The sequence below is a fragment of the Alexandromys fortis genome, unplaced genomic scaffold (genome assembly GCF_014885135.2).
Source record: "Alexandromys fortis isolate MF-2015 unplaced genomic scaffold, M_Fortis_MF-2015_v1.1 scaffold_173, whole genome shotgun sequence".
Classification (NCBI taxonomy): domain Eukaryota; kingdom Metazoa; phylum Chordata; class Mammalia; order Rodentia; family Cricetidae; genus Alexandromys; species Alexandromys fortis.
In genome coordinates, this window is record NW_026068051.1 from 90,303 (window position 1) to 110,350 (window position 20,048).

Consider the following 20,048-nt stretch of genomic DNA (forward strand, 5'->3'; position numbering starts at 1 on the left):
TGCCCAGCTGTGCAGTGCTGACATCAAACCCAGGGCTTCTGCGTGTTAAACAAGCACACTGCATCTGATCTATGGCCCCAGCCCTAGAATCTTAGTTTTTAAACGTTGATTGTTTATTTTAAGGTAAGAAATGTCTTAGGATTTCATAAACCACCATATGGAGACAATAGCATTTCTCGAGTTGCCCTTTTAGAATTTCCTTTTTCGCTTCTTTAGATTTCAAACACTCAGTACTGGTTTCTTTGGCATACATTCACTGAGAAGCTAGAAAGATGTTTCCATTCCAGCAGCACGTGAAGGAAGCACGCTAAAAATAGATCATGCCACTTTCCACAGAGTTAACACTTGGGGCTCCCAAGCAATCTAAAACTTACACGATGACAAAACACTAGATTTTTCTCTTCCTTGTTAAAAAGAAAAAAAAGATTTTATTTTACTGTGTGTGTGTGTGTGTGTGTGTGTGTGTGTGTGTGAGAGAGAGAGAGAGAGAGAGAGAGAGAGAGAGAGAAGAGAGAGACTGAATGCCATGTTGCTCTTGTAGAAGTCAGAGGACAACTATCAGGTTGGTGGCACCTTTACCTATAGAGTCACCTTATTGACTCTAGATTTTTACTTCCCACAAAATGTTTATTTCTAAATATGTATAAATTGTAGTGGTTTTCAAAGTTAAGTCTGCATTGTATACAATCTGTTATCAATATCATGGTTTGAAAATAAATAACAATGAGTTGGACATGCTGATGCAACCCCAGCACTTGGCAAGACTGATGTGGAGTAAGCTTGTGAGTTCAAGGCTAGCCTGGGCTACATAGCAAGAATCTGTTTAGGCTGGGAAGAGTTGTTGCAGGAAGGGAGTGGGGCAGGGAGAAATGGGAAAAAGAGGAGAGGAGAGGAGAGGAGAGGAGAGGAGGAAGGAGGAGAGAGACAAGCACTCTAAACAGGAGAAATGAAGCAGTACTTCACAGGAAAGGGTTTTAGTGTTTACTGTATACCAGGTCCTTTGCTAAACACTGTGAACCGTTTTCTGATTTAATCCCTCACTAACACATTTTGAGTCAAAGTTCTTACTGTATTGTACAGCACCTGGAAAACAAGGTGCATAGACAGGTTAAACGGTGTCTAAGGTCAAGTCAAGTAAAAAGCAGTAGGTTTGCTTTGAATTTAAAGCGTCCTTAAGTTTATTTAGTGACACTTGTTGGCCCTAATGATGAAGATAATATCTTTAATCCTGTGTGGAGTTCACAGGAAAGATGAGTCCCACATAGAGAATATTGCAAGGACACACTTATAACAAGGCAACTGGACTTTGATCAAGGTGCTTTGAAGACGGCTCACTCCCATATCCTGGGCTTTAATTAGTGTCGTTACCAGATTCACTATTTTCTTGGTATTTCAGGTACTGGCAGTTCATATATGAGTCAGTGATAACTAGATCACACGGGTCCCAAGAGGCTCACTGTCGACACTTGTCACTTCCTTTTTCTTCTGGCTTTTGTAGTGACTCTTTCCCCCTACTTCCTTGAAAGTTGGCGTTTTCTGGAAAAATATCTTTATGTCAGCCTCATAAAGACGGGAGTCTTTGAAGAGTTCTTGGTAGTAAGTGGTCGGCACACATTTGATGATAAATATATAGATTCATTGCTTCAGTTGGGTGTTTATTTTAACACACTAGGTTATGGATTTTCATATATACTTTGTTTCTGTTGGTGTTTTTCCTCCACAGTCCTCCCCCAATACATTGCTTCCTTTTTATAAACCCTTATCAAATAAGATAGTGTAAGTTACCACTAATTACTGTTGTTGATCTCTGCTCCCCTAACTGTCCATAGCCATACTTGTAATTATATATGTTTTCATGAGTATGTTAAAGTAATATAGCGTAGTGATAAAGGGCATGAATTTTGGTGTCATACTGACCTGAAATTGTTCCTGGCCCCAGGATTAATTGTGTAAACTTAGGCAAGGCACTAAAAATCTCAAGCCTTGAGTTTCTTGTCAGGAAAAGATCCTTTGATAATATAACAGTCCCTTGTGTTTCTTTCTTTATACAGTTTTAATTACCTGTAATTAACTGCCATACAAAAATAATAAATGGAATTTCAGAGTTAATAACTCGTGTTCTATTCTGAGTTGCATGATAGAATCCCACACCATCTGCTTGGGATGAGGTTCATTCCTGTGTGCAGTGTGTCCAGACTGTATATACTACCCTCCTGATAGTCACATAATATCCATCTTGGTTATCAAGGCAGCCGATGTTGTCGCAGTGCTTTGTATGTCACTCACCGCCCCTGCATCCCTAAGCACAACAGTGATGCTGGCAGTTCAGATAGGCTTCTGAAGACTGAGCACTGCTTCCTTTCAAGGAAAACCAGAGCATTCTTGACTTGGTAGGAAAGAGGAAACTGATATGCTGTGGTTGCTAAGCTATACAACACACCATTTTGGGAGACTGCATTCATATCGTGTGTGTGCACGGGTGTGTGTGTGTGTGTGTGTGTGTGTGTGTTGAGACAGGGTCTGACTGTGTAGTCCAGGCTAACCTGGAACTTGGTTTGTATACCAGGCTGGCCTTGAACTCAGAGATCTGCCTCTGCCTCCTGAGGGCTGGGACTAAAGGTGTGCACCACAAAGCTCAGTGAGTCACATGACTTTAATTATAGTATAATTATTATATTTATTTGATCTCTTCTGTGCCTAGATAGTAAACTTTATTATAGGTTGTATGTACAAGGAGAGTCATCCCCGATTTCAGGCATACACTGAGTGTTAGACTTTATCTCCCGTAGTAAGTGGGGGCTGCTGCAGTGCTGACCCACAGTGCTGCTGTGGGATAATAAAGATGACACGCTTGATTTGGTAAAAATAAGTGCAGGACTCATGATGGTTCACCGTTTTTTTCCCATTTCAGATTACTTAATATTCAATTGTAGAAGATATGATCAAGGAACTAAAACATTGTGTTTTTTAGGCTACAGAATGGCAATTTGTTTTACTCCATTTACGCATATCAATGGCTAAAGCACAGCCTGTGGCTAAGGTAACGTCAATAAGACAGACTGTGTGCACACTGGTGTTTGCTGTTTCATTGTCATGCCAGACTGCAGAAAGTCCAACAGGGTTGCTCTGTGCTATATGTTACTAAGATATGCAAAGTAATAAAATATATAAAATAATAAATAATAAAAATATACGTAAGGCTCTGGATGCAGCTCAGTCTGTAGAGCACTTGCCTAGCACAAATCAGCCCTGGGTTCAATCCCCAGCACCACATAAAACATGGGCATGGTGGCACAGATTCATAACCACAGTACTCAGAGGTGGAGGCAAGAGATCAGGAGGTGGAGGACAACCTTGGCTATACACTGAGCTGAATGTCAGTCCTGTCTCAGAAAAAGGAATATATATATATTTTAAACTCTGCTATGACTAAAGGAATTCCTTGTGGAAATGAGTCAGACTTGAAGGTTGGTAGCAGTGGTCTTGCTATTTTTAGATATCGTGCCGTGTGAATAACAAGCTACGAAGACCTAATAGATACCAGAATTGCCATTATCAAGTAAAGTATAACTGAATTTGAAGCATTTGCCCCTGGGCTCAATTCCAATGGTAAGATCAGACTTTTAAAGTGCAAATGGAAAGCAGTTTATATAGGGTGATTGTATTCTGTGTAATATTATAAATCTTCAGCTAAACTTTACATTTTAATAATCACCTGGAGCAGGAAAGAATTTGATAGAAAAAAGAAAATGTTTTTATCTAAATATGAATATTTCTACACTTAAGCCCCCTTTCCAGTGGGTGCTACTTTGAGACCAAAATAATAACATATCCTTTCATTTAGATGAAAACACGGTAGGTGGTGAATGGCTTAGGACCAGGCAGGCCCTTTCCTGTGCAACTGAAAAAGCTTCCTCCCCTTAAGAAATGAGGAGAGTTGGAAATAGAGCAATGGCTGAGATCCTCTTCAGAGATGATGGAATTACTCTTGAGAGCCTGTGGGACTGCGGCAAGGATTATCCCGGGTTTACTCATTCTATCCCATAAATAAAGGTTCGGGTGGGGGACAGGCTGGGTGGTGGGATGGCAGAATCTTGCTATCTACTAGGTCTTCACATCTGCCTATCTAAATTGGCAAGACCCCTGCTGAGGTTCTGATTCATTCGCACAAGGAGTTTCCCTTACTCATGATCATACTTTAAACACCCGTGAACATGGTCTTTTCTCAACAATTCCCCAGCCAGTCTAAAATTAGATTGTTATTCACCAGTCACGTGCCATTTAGTGTGAACTCAGTCCGTCAACCAGCTGCTGATGCCTACCCGACGTGCATCGAGATAATGAGGTATCGAGAGGTGGCAGAGGAAAAGGATCATTTTATGCTTAAGATGATGAAGCCGCGGCTTGAAGTGGGAGTTGAAGTAGCAGCTTCAGGAAGGAGGCTGCAGATGACAGCTCAGCTAAAGACAAGGAGTACAGAAAAGATGGAAGGAAGGACACATTAAGAGAGGTAGACAGGTGACTGTTGTGTGTGTGTGTGTGTGTGTGTGTGTGAGAGAGAGAGAGAGAGAGAGAGAGAGAGAGAGAGAGAGAGAGAGAGAGAGAGAGAATATCATAAGAGAGAGAGACCTAAGAGGGCTACGTACAGTATCAACTGAGATAAACAGTAAGCATTATAGAGCAAGAACAGAAGTGTAGCTTATGTAGTTGTCAAGCTGGTTTTTGTTGAGTTTGCTAAGAATTAGAACAGCCTCTGAATTTGCTCTATGGTTAACAGGAAGGATGTCAACGTTGAAACTATCCCCTCTTGCTCTTTTAGTTTGGCCTTATGTCAGGATTAAGTATTCTGCAAATAGAATGTGTTCACATTCCTAAAGGTGTACCCACAGACATTATGATATTTCTGTTTTTCCAGGGGTGGTGGTGGTGGCGCACACTTTTAATCACAGCACTCAGGAGGCAGAGGCAGGAGAATCTCTGAGTTTGAGGCCAGTTTGGTTTACAAAGCAAGTTCTAGGACAGCTAAAACTGTAACCTAGAGAAACCCTGACTCCAAAAACCAAACGAGGGAATAAAAGCTATTTCTATTTAAAACACTGACTGGCCATTAGTAGAATGTGTGGAGTTCATTGTGCTTTTGATGCTTAAGAATAAGGAATATAAGTTTGATCCTTTAGTTGGTAATTACAGTTATGATGTCAGTCCGGTGTGCCATGCTGTTGGGATCTGCTGTCAGAGCAGATCTAATTGATTCTGTTGTTCCAGATCTGTGCTAACCAAAGGCTGTCACAGTCCATTGCCCACTTGCTCTCCTGTCACTTGTAAAAACAGTGAGGTAGCAAAGGATAAAAAAGGTGTCAGGGGACTGGCTTAGCATTGTTAGTGCTCTGCTTGCTTGACCTGGGGCAAACTTGTCAAGCTTGATTTGTTTTTTGATTTTTAAAATGAGAGCAGTAGTATCTGCTCTATTCATATGGAAACATGGACTGTGAAGACGGGGTCATAAAACTGTTGTGAGCACCTTTTAAGCTACAGGCAGAATATATAAAAAGTCTTCACCTTGGAGGCTGGAGAGATGGCTTAGCTAGCAGTTAAGAGCACTTGTTGCTCTTGCAGAGGGTCCAGATTTGGTTCCCAGCACCCACATGGCAGCTAACAACCACCTGTCACTCTAGTTCCAAGGGATCCAACTCTCTTTTGAGCTCTGAGGGCACAAGGCGTGCACATGGTGCACATGTGCACATGCAGGCAAAACATTCATACACATAAAGTTACATTAAAAAATTCAAAAGACCAATAGGTCTGAGCCTCTTCACTTCCCTTACCTAAGAATTGTATTTAGTGTCAGAGGAGCAGAGATGGGCATGTTCCTGCCACCTAAGCACCTCTTCGAACTGCTGGACAGACTGAATATGTGGGAAAGCAATTATAAAAGTGAGAATCCATCCAAAGAGACACACATGGTTGACATCCTAGGTATAGGCATAGCTTCTCAGGACTGTGGTCACACTGTCCCTTAAAAGATGCAGGTGAAAGGGCACAGGCTTTAAGCCCTGGATATACTTTATATATAAATGCAGAAGGATGGTTCTCAGACATCGGTAATCAGTCTTCCCAGTTTGAAAATAACATTGCTAGGAGGGTCGGGGTCACCTATGGATGAGTTCTTTGGTTGTTGGGGTCACCTATGGATGAGTTCTTTGGTCAGCTTGTTCTCATTGCAAAGGCCTGGCTGGCCTGGAACTCTGTTTATAAAATGGCTGGCAAACCTTCAGCAATCCTCCTGCCTCTGCCGCCTAAGCACCTTGCAGGGGATCATGGATTGGGATATATCTGACTCCAGTGTCACCAGGCTTGAGCTTCTTCCAGCTATCATGTCCAAAATTATCTGCCTTCAAGTTGGTGAAGCACTTTTTCTTTGATGTGTGGATTTTCTGGCAGCCAGCAAACTTGAGCTAGACTCTCCATAGGATCTCAATTACATGTTTCTTATTATGCAGTTTGCTGTGGATGGACATAATGACCTGGACGATTGAACCCTGGACTGTACTCTTAGTCTTCCCAAAACCCCCTGCATACTTGTCTGGAGCCTGGACTTGGGACAGCACTGATATGAGAGACATGAATAGTCACAAGAAAACTGTCTAGAAGGTCCCTTAGGGCAACCCATATAAGTGACAGGCCACATACACACCAAGAAGGCTGCCGTTTGCACACCAGGCCTACACAAGGGAAGGAAACTGGTCAACTTTATTGGCTTCTGAGTTCATCCTTTGAAATGGCCTCAGCATGTAACCCAGGTGGAGTTCAGAGGCTCAGTTCTCCTGCCTCGGCCTCTTGAGTCCTGGGTTTGCAGGCACGCGGCACTGTACCTGTGTCGTTGTTACTAACTAATGAACTCAGGCTGGCACAGCTACTAAATATTGTTTCATATAAACCCCAGTGTTTATGTCTTTGTGTATTGACCTGTACATAATTGTCTTCCAGAGGACCTGAGTTTGGTTCCCAGCACCCACATGGGAACTCACAGCTGTGGCTCCAGTTCCAGGGGAGCCAGTACTTCCTCAGACCTCCATGGGCACTAGGCATGCAAGTAATACACAGACATACATACATGAAGGCAAAACACCCATATACATAAGAATAAATCTTTAAATAAAAATAAACATTTCCGTTAACAATAGTTGGTAGTTTAGAAAGTTTCGTTAACATTGCTTCTCTGACCTCCACAGGTGTTTATGGTACGCACACATGCACACGCATGCACACACACACAGACAAGGAATTAAGAAAACAACAAAATAAAAATGTAAGGGCTTCAGCTCTCTGCTTTATTTGCATTGTTTATAGTTCATTTTAATATTTAAGGTTCAAATATTGGAATAATAGTTTTAGTTTTAGTGCTCCCTGAATTTTTCTTAGGTTTATCCAGAATAAGTGAAAATTTGATGTTTTCTAAAGGAAATTTTACCTGGACATATCCAGCTGTCGCATTTATAAATAGCTGCAGATGTCTACAGTAATGAAGGATTTACTCAGGTTGTTATGGCAACTAAAATTCCACAGAACCTCAAAGATAAGCTATTTTAAAGGAAGAGAGTACATTAAATGTACATTTAACCCATTATACAATGAAATTATTGCTCACTATCTATCATTTTAGATTTTAAAAGAGAAATTAGTTTTAGCTCAGCAAGAGAGTCTCCCACTGGATTATAGGCTTGAGTATTCTTTTAAGGGCTCCTGTGCACTGGCGGAGTGTGCTGGCTGTTCACATTCACCCTCCTCCTCCCGCTGCCCCCTCCACCAGCCCTCTGTCTGCAGTGTTGAGGATGGAGCACAGGGTGCCAACGTGCTAGGCAAATGTCCTACCACTGAGCTATGCCCCCAGACCCAAATTGTCCTTTTGTAATGTGTTGCGTGCTTGTTTAAATCTGCTGGCTAAGGCTCAAGGTTTGTTTCTGAGTCCTTGGGATATGACAAAGATTGCAGTGGGCTTTAAATCCATGACCTCGCCAGAAAGATTCGCTCAACAGACTTAGAGTTATACTCTTAGAAAGCCATTGGATAAGTTGATCTTTCTGGACATGGGGGTGCATACTGATAATCTCAGCACTAAGTATAAGGATTCCAAGTTTGAGGTCAGCCTGCACTAATAGCAAAATTCAAAAAGAAATACATTGCAAACTAGAGAGATGGCTTAGTAGTTAAAAGCACTTGCTGCTCTTGCAGAGAAAACAGGTTCAATTCCCAGTACCAGCATGGCAGCTCATAACCATCTGTAACTCCAGTACCCTGAGATCTGACACCCTCTTCTGGGCTCTGTGGAAACCTGCATGCACATGGTGCCACATATATACATCCAGACAAACACATATACACATACAAATCAATGTTTAAAAAAGTAAAGCAGTTTCTCATCAGTGGATCTGGAAGTAAGATTCTAGAATCTGAAGTTTTCTGGTTTGCTGCTGGTGATAACGCTCAGCACCTTGCAAATACTAGGCCAGTGCTTTGACATTGAGCTACATCTCCTGCTAGACAAGTGTGCTGTGGGGAGGTGAGGTGGCGGTGGTGAGAACAGGTAGCCAGAGCTGGCCTAGAACTTGCCATGTACCTCAGTGGGCCTTGAACTCATAATCTTCCTGCCTCAGTTTCCTGGGTGCTGGGATTACAGGCATACACTGCATCCCTCTTCCAGAAGAGATTAAAAAGTTGTAACTTTTATTCACTGCCATGCAGACATTTTTTTGTAGATTTACTTTTATTTATGTGCATGTATCTGTCTATGTAAGGCATGTGTTTGCTGTAGAGTCCAGAAGACAGCATCAGTCCCCTGTATCAGGTCCAAAGGAAACTCCAGTCCCCTAAATTCTAGCACCCATTCCCCTCTTCCAAAGGAGTCAATCCTCATCACTGTTAGAAGGGACACACGGCTGTCTGTGGTGCCTGTTAGCATCCCAAAGAGCATGCTGGCTTCCAGGCTCACTCGCTACCTGTGGCTTTTCTCAGCTCTTCTCACCCTGCCTCTACTCTCAACTTCTACAGCTCACAGGGCTTTCCTTCCCCCAGCTTCTCGTTCCTATAGAATCCCACCATTGCCACCTTGCTTTCTCTTGATCCCCGCTCTTTTGGTAGTCTCTTTCTTGTCTATCCCTCTCCCCCTCTTCCTACCCCTCTCTCCTCTGCTGGCCATGTTCCGTCCATGCTCTGGACTCTTCCGGATGTCTCTAGCTGCGTTCTCCTCCATATCTACGACAGAAGCCCCCTCACCCGTACCTTGTCTCTGGCTGCGTTCTCCTCACCCGTACCTTGCAACAGTCGTTTCCTCACTTTACTCCCCTGGGGCTGGAGTTAACCTACGGCTGTGAGTCCAGACAAACGTGCTAGGATCCAGACTCAGGTCCGCCAGGAGCCCGGACAGCTCTCCAGCCCCAAGATTTATTTTTAATCTTGTATATATGCACCCCCCCCCCACACTCGGGTGTAGGAGGAGCATACACACATGTGCAGGTGCCTTCAGAGTCTAGGAGAGGATACTGGATCCCCTGGAATTGGATTTGTAAGGTGCCTGATGTGGGTGCTGGGAGTCTCAGTGCTCCTAACTGCTGAGTCATCTCTCCAGCCCTAATACATGCATTTTAAAATAAAGCTCAACAGTGTACTATGGACTTACACTAAACGAGTAGTCTCTATCTTGTTCTTTCCACTCCATGGTCTTCCTTTGTGGCAACTATATTTTAAATGGTATAAATTGCTTCCTTTGTGAGTTACCTGCTTCTAACTCTGAAAAAGAATGAAGATAAAGATCTTCTCTGGGTCCTGCCCTCCCATACTTTGTCTCTATAACTGTATCATAATTTAGAACAAAATAACATTTACGTTGTTCATATTCTGTGCCTATCATTCACAGCCTAGCCACTATATATGATGTTTGCATTTTACTTCGTATGGTGGTTTATTTTTCCCTGGAGTTAATGATCACTGCTATTTCATTTGCTCAGTTTTCTGTATACTTATCACTTCTGTTTCAGACGCTGTATGTAACTGTTAATCACTCTGAGCTAAAAGCATAGATATTTAAGACTTTCCACTTGGAGTCTGGCATCCACTCCCTCTGCTCTGCGTGTACTCCTGTGCAGCCTCCCTTCTTGGGCTCCACCATCAAGTCTGAAGTCTCTTTTTTGTGTCTCTCTCGGATTGAAGTCCAAGTTTTCTGGTTTTCATGTCTTTCTCCTTCTGGGTTTCCCCTTTCGTTTTGCTGGCGAATATCCTCTAGTAGTCTTTTCATAAAAGATTCACAGTTGTAAGGATTTTGTGTTTTGATATTTTTACCAACCTGAAATGTCTTTATCTTCCCCCACTTGATCGATAGTAGAACAACTGATCCCAGTTCCCCGTCGTACAGTTGTTCTAAGGATGGGGAGTGCTGTCGTCACAGGAGAACATTCTGTAGATTTGAAGACAGCCATCCAAACTTGGCTGTCTTCTCTAAGTGTGACCTTGTTCCTCTGCTCATTGTTTTTGTTTTTGTTTTAAGTCCAAGGACAATTAAAGTTTAAAAGACAAACCTCAGGCCAGGTAAGTTATACATCTTGGCAGCTGCCCCAAGAGGAAAATGGAGGTGAGGGAGAGCCTTGCTATTTGGGTTAAGGTTGCGTGGAGGTCAGTGACATGGTGGGGATGGGAACTCTGGAGAAAGAGCAAAACGGCCAAGGCAGTAGAGCCAGTGCCCCGCTTGCTCCTCAGAGGACAATGTTTCAGTTTCTCCAGTATCCTGGTCATTACCCTCTGAACTAACTGTTCACAAAGAATGATCCCAGAATTGAAGGCAGGATTCCAGCTAGACTCTAGGCAACAGAGTAAAACATATTATTTCCCTCTGAAATATTGTTATGTTTATTATGACTCATAAAAATAAACTTGAGTCCAGGTTTGTTCTCTATCTCAGAGTTTTATTTTCTTGAAATTAAAGAAAAATTTCAGCTTTCCAGAAGTTATCGGTTTATATGTGCAGACTCAAGTCATTCACTGATGTGTGTGTGTGTGTGCCTGTGTGTGTTTTCTTTGTGTAGTTTTGTCTTGCTCTGGAACTCTGAGTGACCTGGAATTTGCTAAGGAGATAGAGGTGACCTTGAACTTGTGGCAATCCCACAGCCTTTGGCTCCGGGTGATTTTAGGTCTGTGTCATCACTCCAGGTTTCAGAAAGTCTTTCAAAAAATTGGAATAATTGGTGTCAGCCCCATTTTTAAAATAATCTAGGGCATAAGTTGAAAGGGGTTTTCTACATAAGTAACAGGAATTCTAAACTTCAATTTTGAACTAATTTTAGACTTACATAGAAATTGCAAAAGCATACAAAGTTCAGAGTATAAAGTTCACCCAGTTTCCTCCAGGGACATCTAAGAAGTTATCAAAACTAAAACTGACATTAATACAATATTCCCTGATTTTTTTTTGTCTTTTGTTGTGGTGGTGGTTGTTTTACAGTATTGGAGATCCAACTCGGGCCTCATGGGCTAGGCTAGTGCTCTGCCACTGAGCTTGATAGAAACCTAAATTAACTAATGTAGCTCATACATCTTTATATGTACAGCTTGTATGAAGTACTAATGCATTAATAGACAGAACCAAGTCATGCTTTATCTCCCCACTGACTCCCATACAGCTCCTCTTGCTTGCTAACAGGAATTTATGTCCTAACTCATAAAATGGTTCTTTCTAAAAGCTATGGAGTTGCTTTCTGTTGAGCTAAACTATAAACAGAAAAATAGGATTAAAGTAGTACTAACTATATACTAAATTGACTCATCCTGAACCCGAGGTGGATGTCATTTTCAAGCAATCCAATACTAAACAAATAGCTGTGTATTTTATTCAGCAGTGTGTGTATGCGTGTGTGTGTGTGTGTGCGTGCGTGTGTGTGTGTGTGTGTGTGTGTGTGTGGTCTCTGTACCAGTGTTAATTGCTCTACTTTCCAGTGAGGTCTCTTGAAGAAGGAAAAGGAGAGGCTGAGGGCAAGAGCAGGGATTGGCACAGACAAGAGCTCATCCGAGGGGCCCCTGGTTCTCACCTGGAATGAAGCTAGGGTCCCGATTTACTTTGATATTTCTTGCCTCATCTCTGGTGGAAACGATGCTTTTTCTCAGTTATAGGGTACCCTGTACTTGGAAACCAGTGTCTCAAGTATTGCCAATGTGATGCCCACCTGGCAGAGCATAGTTCAACTCACTAAAATGAATCATCCAACCACAGTCCTCCCTTTTGTAAATGCCTATGTGGAAACGTGTAGATTCCTGTTCATAATTTGATACAATATTCTGCATCCCGATTCAAGGGGAGTTGCAGTTGGCAGAACAAGGAACTCTATTTAGTATCTTATTTGAATGTAATTAAGTTTTAGTTTCTGTAATAAAAGAACAACAGTGGTCAGTAGAGAAAGGAGGCTGACACAATTCCCAATTCCCTTCAAGTCTGAGGTTTATTAGAATTAAAGGGCCTCAAGGCTGGGGCTGGGCCTCGAAGCAGGAGGGAGAGGATTAGACAGAAACAATACAGTACATGGAGGTCTAAACATGATGGGGCCTTAAAAGGGAGGAGCTGGTTCCCTTTGAAGCCTCAGGAGGATGACGCAGGCTTGCTTGCTGCCTCCTTCCCAGTCCCAGCACATGAAATGGTGCCACCCACATGGGCTGGGTCTTCTGACATCAGTTAATAGTCAAGACATCCGCTACAGACAGACCGCCCACAGAACAACCTGATGCAGATAGTCCTCGTTAAGACTCTTCCCCAGTGACTACAGGTTGTATCAATTTGGCAGTTTAAGCTGGCCAGCATAGTGTTTGGAGAGTTTCCAGGGGATCCCGCTTGAACAGATCTACCTAGAAAGTGTTGCCCCGACTAACCTAGGAAGTCTCTCTAGTCTGAGGGGAACAGACTATATACTGAGCCTGCATCAGAACTTGGTGGTTTGCATGTATGCAGAATGCAAGAGCGATGGGGTCCAGAAGATTTGCACCAAGGTCCTAGACAGCTGCTGGTGCTTGGCAGTGTGTGCAGGGTCATACTGCTCACCTGGAACTCCTGGCTATGCATGAAGCTGTGAACGTGAATCTGAAATTGTAGGGCCCCTAGCAGTTGGAAATGCCAGGTACATGGGATATCTGTCTGTCTACTTATCTATCTATTTTCTACAATCCAATCTCAGTTTCCCCTTCCTCTTCTCCTCCCCCTCCCCTACATGGGATGTTTGCCAAGTCAAGCTAAAGACACCAAGTAGAACTGACTTTAGAGAGAATGCACGCCTCTGAGTGCGGGAGGACTAGAGAGGCATATCCGCTGCAGCTTGTTAGAGCCTGTGCTGGTTTGACTGACAATGGCCCCATAGGCTCATAAATTTGAATGCTTGGTCCCCATTTAGTGGAACGATTTGGGAAGGAGGTGTGGCCTCGTTAGAGGAGGTGTGTCGTTGGGGCTGGGCTTTAAGGTTTCAAAATCCCAAGCCATTCCCAGTTAGCGCTCTCTGCCTTGTGCTTATGGTTCAAGTAAGAGTTTAGCTGTTTCTGCAGTGCCAGGCTTGCCGGCTGCCATGCTCCCTGTTGTGGTGGTCATAGATTCACCCTCTGAAACTGTAAACCCATATTAAATTCTTTCTTCTGTAAATTGCCTTGCAGGGTGTTTCATCATGGCAATAGAAAGATAACTAAGACAGACCCCAGTGATAGCAACTCAAGCCCCAGATGCCACAGGTGGAGCTGCAGGGTTCTTCTTTTTTCTTTAAAAAAAAAAATTATTTATTTATTTACTATGTATACAATAGTGTGTCTGCAGGCCAGAAGAGGGCAGCAGACCTCATTACAGATGGTTGTGAGCCACCATGTGGTTGCTGGGAATTGAACTCAAACCTTTGGAAGAGCAGGCAATGCTCTTAACCCCTGAGCCATCTCTCCTCTTTCTGGATTGTGGTCTTGCTTTGGTCTGATCTTTCTTTGTAACACATTCCTTCATTTTGCAATAGAAATGCCACTCCATGCATTATATATTGGAAGTATATATACTTGTTTTGGTTTTACAGTAGTCCACAGTTCAAAGGTTGCCTGAGTCTTTAAACTTTCAGTTTAAAGGAGACTTTAAACTTTCAAACAGTGTTGGGATTTTTGAAGTTGTACTGAATACATTTTACATAGTAGATGGCTATCAGCCTACGGGAACCAAGGGCGGGACAGGACAGTTTGAATGTGAACTACCCCCACACCTCGCGTGTTTGAATACTTAGCCTCCAGATGGTGATGCTGTTTCGGGAGGTTGTGGAATATGGGACAATAGCTTACAAGAGTAGGATGGAGCTGGAGGATTCTAGCTGGTCCTGGTTTCAGCCCAAGGTCTCTGCTAACAATATGCCAAGATGTGGGCAGGCTTTCTTATCCTTCTGCTGCCACCAACAGGAGAGGCACCCACTTCTTTGAGTGTTGTCATACCTTCGCCACTACTAAACTGTGACTCAGAATAGATCCTTCCTCTTCACCACAAGAGGAAAAACCTCCTAACAGTGACCTAGAGTCCTGCTCACAGTGCTGGGGTGCAGCTGGGATGGAGTACTGCCTAGAGTCCTGCTCACAGTGTTGGGGTGCAGCTGGGATGGAGTATTTCCCACAGTGTCCTGTTCACAGTGCTGGGGTGCAGCTGGGATGGAGTATTGCCCAGAGTGTCCTGTTCACAGTGCTGGGGTGCAGCTGGGATGGAGTATTTCCCAGAGTGTCCTGTTCACAGTGCTGGGGTGCAGCTGGGATGGAGTATCTCCCAGAGTCCTGCTCACAGTGTTGGGGTGCAGCTGCTGGGGTGCAGCTGGGATGGAGTATTGCCCAGAGTCCTGCTCATGAATGTCTTCAACAAAGACCAAGACATTTCAGTGAAGTGACAAGACAAAGGAAGCAGCCAGGCTACCAACGACAGTAAACTGTGGGAAGAAAAATAGACGGGAAATGAACTGGCGGAGTAAAGTCTGCTCCCACACTCTCCGGCACTGTCTCCGAGCTGACTAAGGTTGTAGAGAATTTCTACCCTGCCTTTAGGTGGGAAGTGCTTACATAGAGAAACCTTTTGTCTTTGTGAATTTTTATCCGGATTTTAGGCAGAGGAAGGCAGAGAGAGCACCCCTGTGTCATGCCTTCAGTTCAGTGAGTGTTACATAAGGGGAGAAATACTCTAAGGTCCTTCATAGGAAAGTGGAGGGAGCCCCTCGTCTGTGACCCTGTGAGGTGGGTCATAGCTAGTGTGGATCCTAGTGAGAATCTCAAGGAGTTATGTGGGCAGTTTATAACAAACTGAACAAAGACTTCCAAACATCAGTTCTCAACCTGTGGGTCATGACCCCTTTGGGGGTCAAATGACCCTTTCACAGAAGTTGCATATCACATATTTATATTATGATTCATAACAGTAGCAGAAATACAGCTATGAAATAGCAATAAAATAATGTTATGGTTGGGGTCCCCACAATATGAGGAACTATATTAAAGGGTCACAGCACTAGGAAGGTTGAGAACCACTGCTCTGGAGAATCCTGATAGAGTCCCAGCTTCACAGGTAAATGAAGAGACCAAAGGGGTTCGTGTTCTGGTTGTGAATGTGGCATTTAGTTCTACACATTGATGGTGGGGTCAGTTGCGCTGTATGATTTAAATGTACTAGGAGCATGAGGTTTTATCTTGTTTATCTTTTTCTGGGAGACAAAAATACTATTAATTTAGCAGTGTAGGTATATTATGGACATGTTCTCGAAGAGTTCATTTGAGATTTTTTTTTCTTTTTTTTTTTTTGTTTATTTTTTCGAAAGAAGGTTTCTCTGTAATTTTGGTACCTGTCCTGGAACTAGCTCTTGTAGACCAGGCTGGCCTCGAACTCACAGAGATCCGCCTGCCTCTGCCTCCCAAGTGCTGGGATTAGAGGCGTGCGCCACCACCGCCTGGCCTTCATTTGAGAATTTTAAAAAAGATTTTATGTGTATATATGTGCTCACTGTGTGTACATACAAGTGCCACAGAGGCCATAAGACCCATCAGGTTCCCTAGAGCAGGAGGTACAGGCATCTGTGAGCCACTGAGTGCTGTATCTGGACTCCAGTCTATAGAACCTCCAGCACTTTTAACCACAGAGCCATTTTGCCAGCCCTCATTTAAGGGCAGAGGGGGGGGTAGCCGGAGGAGGAAATGTGCGGGAATTGGTTCTTTCTTTCTATCGTGGGGTCCCAGATATGGGATGAAGGTTGTCAGTCTTGGGGATAAGCATCCTTCTGTGCTGAGCCAGATGCTGGCCCCTTATTAATTATACTGGTGTGTATGGTGTGTGTGTAGACAAGCATATGTCACCATGTGTACATGTAGAAAATTTCATGGGGTTAGTTCTCTCCCCACCTTTTGATGGGTTCCAGTCATTGAATTCAGGACTTCAGTCTTGCAGGGGAAGCATTTCACTCACTGTCAGCCATCTTCCTGGCCCTTAAATTCTTGTTAAAAGGTGTGTGTCTGCATGTACACATGAGGACGGGTGCTCATGAAGGCTAGAAGAGCTTGCTGTGTCTCCTGGGACTAGAGTCACAGGCAGTTGTGAGCTCCCTGACAACAGGTGCTGGGACTCAAACTCGTGTCCTCCTCTGCAAGAGTCATCTCTCCAGACCCGTTCTATAAACTCCTAATTGAACTTCAGAATATTTCATTAGAAGACTGTACATCATTTTCCCAGCAGAGTAGGCAGCATGCCACCATATTTAAACATTATGTTGCTTTCTGGTTTGATTTCTTTTTTCTCCTTCGGAGAACTAATATGCCGATTAATAAGAAATCCATAACCAGGGAGTAATCCTATGAAATCTGCTATAATGATGATATACTGGTGTATTTTTAGGTTTTGTGTGTTTGTTTAGTTTTTGTTTTTACAGGAAGTTGAGGTACCGGCAAACTGAAATGCATTTGTTCATGGCTAGGTTGTACCTGAAACGTAAGGAATTAGATTTTTAAGGGGTTAAGAGTGCTGCTCAGTGGTAGACCATATGTGTGCATGCATGGTGTGTGTATTATGTGTGCATGAGCATGTACGTGCGTGTGAGTGTGGTAGAGCTTTTGCCCAGTGCTGCCAGCACTCTCTCGCAGACTCTGCTCAATCTTTTCTTGTACACTGCTGCTCTAGGGGTGAACAGCTTACAAATGGAGCTTTGGAAGAGAGATTTTCCTTGAGTTCTTTCACAAATGGCTAAGATTTTCCCTTCCTATTCAGTTAGAAATTATGAATAGGCAAAAAGCCTACATCTTCAAGGCTGGAGACTAACGATTCTAAATTCTCAGAGCTTAGGAACTCGAAGTGCAGTTCATTCAGGCCTTTTGCTCCTGTCTTTCCTGTGCTGTGGCTCAGCACCCTGCAGCTAGTATTGTGATGTGATGGGTCCTCAGCTCCCAGCCACTGTAGGCGGCTTCTTCTGGTAGCTCCTTGGAGCTCTTCTAGCAGCTCTGCTTGGGATCTGCTATTCTTTTGCAGTTTCTCACCTTGTGCCAGCTCAGCTCTTCACAGCCTCCTGCTTCTGTGTCTCAGCTCACCATCTCTCACCTTCTCAGCGTTTCCACAGTTCTCTGGCTCTGCAGGACTCTGTCCAGCAGCTCTCCAGAGCTCCTCAGCTTCCTTATAGCTGTTGCTGCTACAGAAAGCTGTGTTCAGGAGCTCATCAGGACTCACGGGTAGATAGATATGCAATAAAGTATTTAGGGAGAAGCTTTTTATTAGGACCTGTGTTGAACACAGGGGATGGTGCACACAGGAGGATAGTCTTCCAGAACCTCATGAGTCTGGGGGTGGAGAGCTGGGGTCACATGTATGGGGACAATCAGATTGAGATGCCGAGCAATTGCAGATGAGGTTACCTGTAGCCTTCTAGAGTTGCCATTTTACAGTGTCTTTGCCTAGAGTCCTTGCAGTGTGGTGTGGGAACACCTAGGATGGCAGTAGAATCTTCTGGAGCAAAGACCACAGCCCAGCTTTGTGTTCCATGGCTGGATCAGTTCTCCCTGAGCACTGCAGTTGAGTTGGCTTACAGATGCCTTCAGGTGTCTGCAACTGAGGTGAAACTTCCTGAGATGGTTGTGAATGTTGAAAACAGCAGTGTGATGACACCTCAGGGCACAGGCTGCTTGGCAGCTGCCAGATCCTCATTAAAACAGCAGCACTCACTGAGGTGATGGTGGCGCACGCCTTTAATCCCAGCAATTGGGAGGCAGAGGCAGGCGGATCTCTGAGTTTGAGGCCAGCCTGGTCTATAGAGTGAGTTTCAGGACAGCAAGAGCTACCAGAGAAGCCCTGGGACCATGGGAGAGGGTAGAATGGGAGGAGAGAGGAAGGGAGGGAAACAGAGAAAAATGTATAGTTCAATAAAATCAATAAAAAAAATAAATAAAAACCCAGCAAAAACAACAGTATTGGAACAGCCTCTGGCTGGACCTTCAGGGATCTGTAACGTCACTCACAGTTGCCTACAAACACAGATCACACGTCAAAGGGTATAAGAGAGTTTATTCTTAATCGAAGTACAGGTGACTACAGCCCAGGAACATGGCTTCAAATGTCATGTCCTGGTGTAGAAAGTTTCATGAAGTTTTTATAGTTACAGAACAAAGATATAAATCAAGGTGTTTTCTTTTTATTGTATTTTTGGGATGGGGGTGGAGGTTGAGACAAGGGCTCACTGTGTAGCCTTGACTGGCTTGGAATTCACTATGTAGACCAGGCTGACCTCAAACTCAGGGAGATCCACCTGCCTCTGCCTCCTGAAAGCTGGGATTAAACGCATGTTAGTTCAACCATCAAGGCACTTTTCAAACACATGGATGGAAATATCACATAGGAAGGCTACAGCAAAGCAGAGAAAATTCTACTAATCATTAGATGCTATCCAATGACATTTTAGCTTTTGTGTTGGTGGATGCTAGTGGCCTGTTCACCTCAGAGGGCTACATGATAGTCATAAGGTGATTAGGGCAGACACAGAGGTGGGCAATGAATGGCTGTTAAGTAGTTGAAAAGAACGACAATAATTTGCCTCTGGCTCTGCAACATTCACCTTCCACAATTACAGTTCTGATCTGTGAGTCAGCCTTGCAGAATCCTCACTGCAGGCGTGGCCCCTGACCCCCCAGCCCCCCCCCTCCCCGCCCCCTATCTAGGAACTTCAGTTCACACAGAGCAGTCACTGCTGAATTTAGGAACAGTATAGACATCAATAATAGCCCCAGCCTGGCCTTGATTTTCGCCCTTCCTGTAAGTGACTGGTTCAGCTCCCTAATATATTTATTGCCTGGTATGTGTGTGTGTGTGCTGAAGTGCAGGGTGTCTGCCAGCTCTCAACCAAGCAGCCACTCACTTCTTCCTGACAATTTAGTGTATTGAAATAATACAAAGCATACCTATGAGCCAGGCATAATAGGTATATTTATAATCCCATCACTGGAGAGGCAGTGGCAGGAGGCTACTAGGGCTGTACAGCGAGACCTTGTCTCAGAGTAGGAAGGCAGGCATACATAAACCATCGCAGAATGTTGACATAAACAGTGGAGCAGTCAGCCTTGGCTGGCAGACCTCATCTGTCACTGCTTACACAGCAGCCACAGACACTTAGGGCCGGGAGGTAACCTGGCCTGTCTTTGATGTGGGCACGGAAAGGCTGTGATAAGAGGACCATGAGAAAGAAGACTTTGATATGTTAATTCTATCCCGATGAAGGCAAAAAGTGAAAGGCTGCCTCTGTTTACCTACCTTATTGTTTATTCACCTATTTCGACACAGTCTCACTTTATATGGGGCTAGAGAGATGGCTCAGTGGTTAAGAGCACTGGCTGCTCTTCCAAAGGTCCTGAGTTCAATTCCCATCAACCACAAGGTAACTTACAACCTTGTAAAGGGATCTGGTGCCCTCTTGAGACCTAGTCAGTCGTCCTCATCAACTTAGACCATGAAACCCAATATGGACAAGTTCAACAGAACCGCGGGCTGTCCATGCATGCTTCAG

The 20,048-nt window shown here is 43.9% G+C and overlaps 1 protein-coding gene and 1 pseudogene across 2 annotated transcripts in view; one reads left to right on the top strand and one right to left on the bottom strand.

The window, feature by feature from the left end:
- The window catches only part of Ppm1e (protein phosphatase, Mg2+/Mn2+ dependent 1E), a 146,732-nt gene that overhangs the window by 47,931 nt on the left and 78,753 nt on the right, over positions 1-20,048 (top strand). The window lies entirely within an intron of this gene.
- On the bottom strand, positions 6,639-6,763 carry LOC126487027 (uncharacterized; annotated as a pseudogene).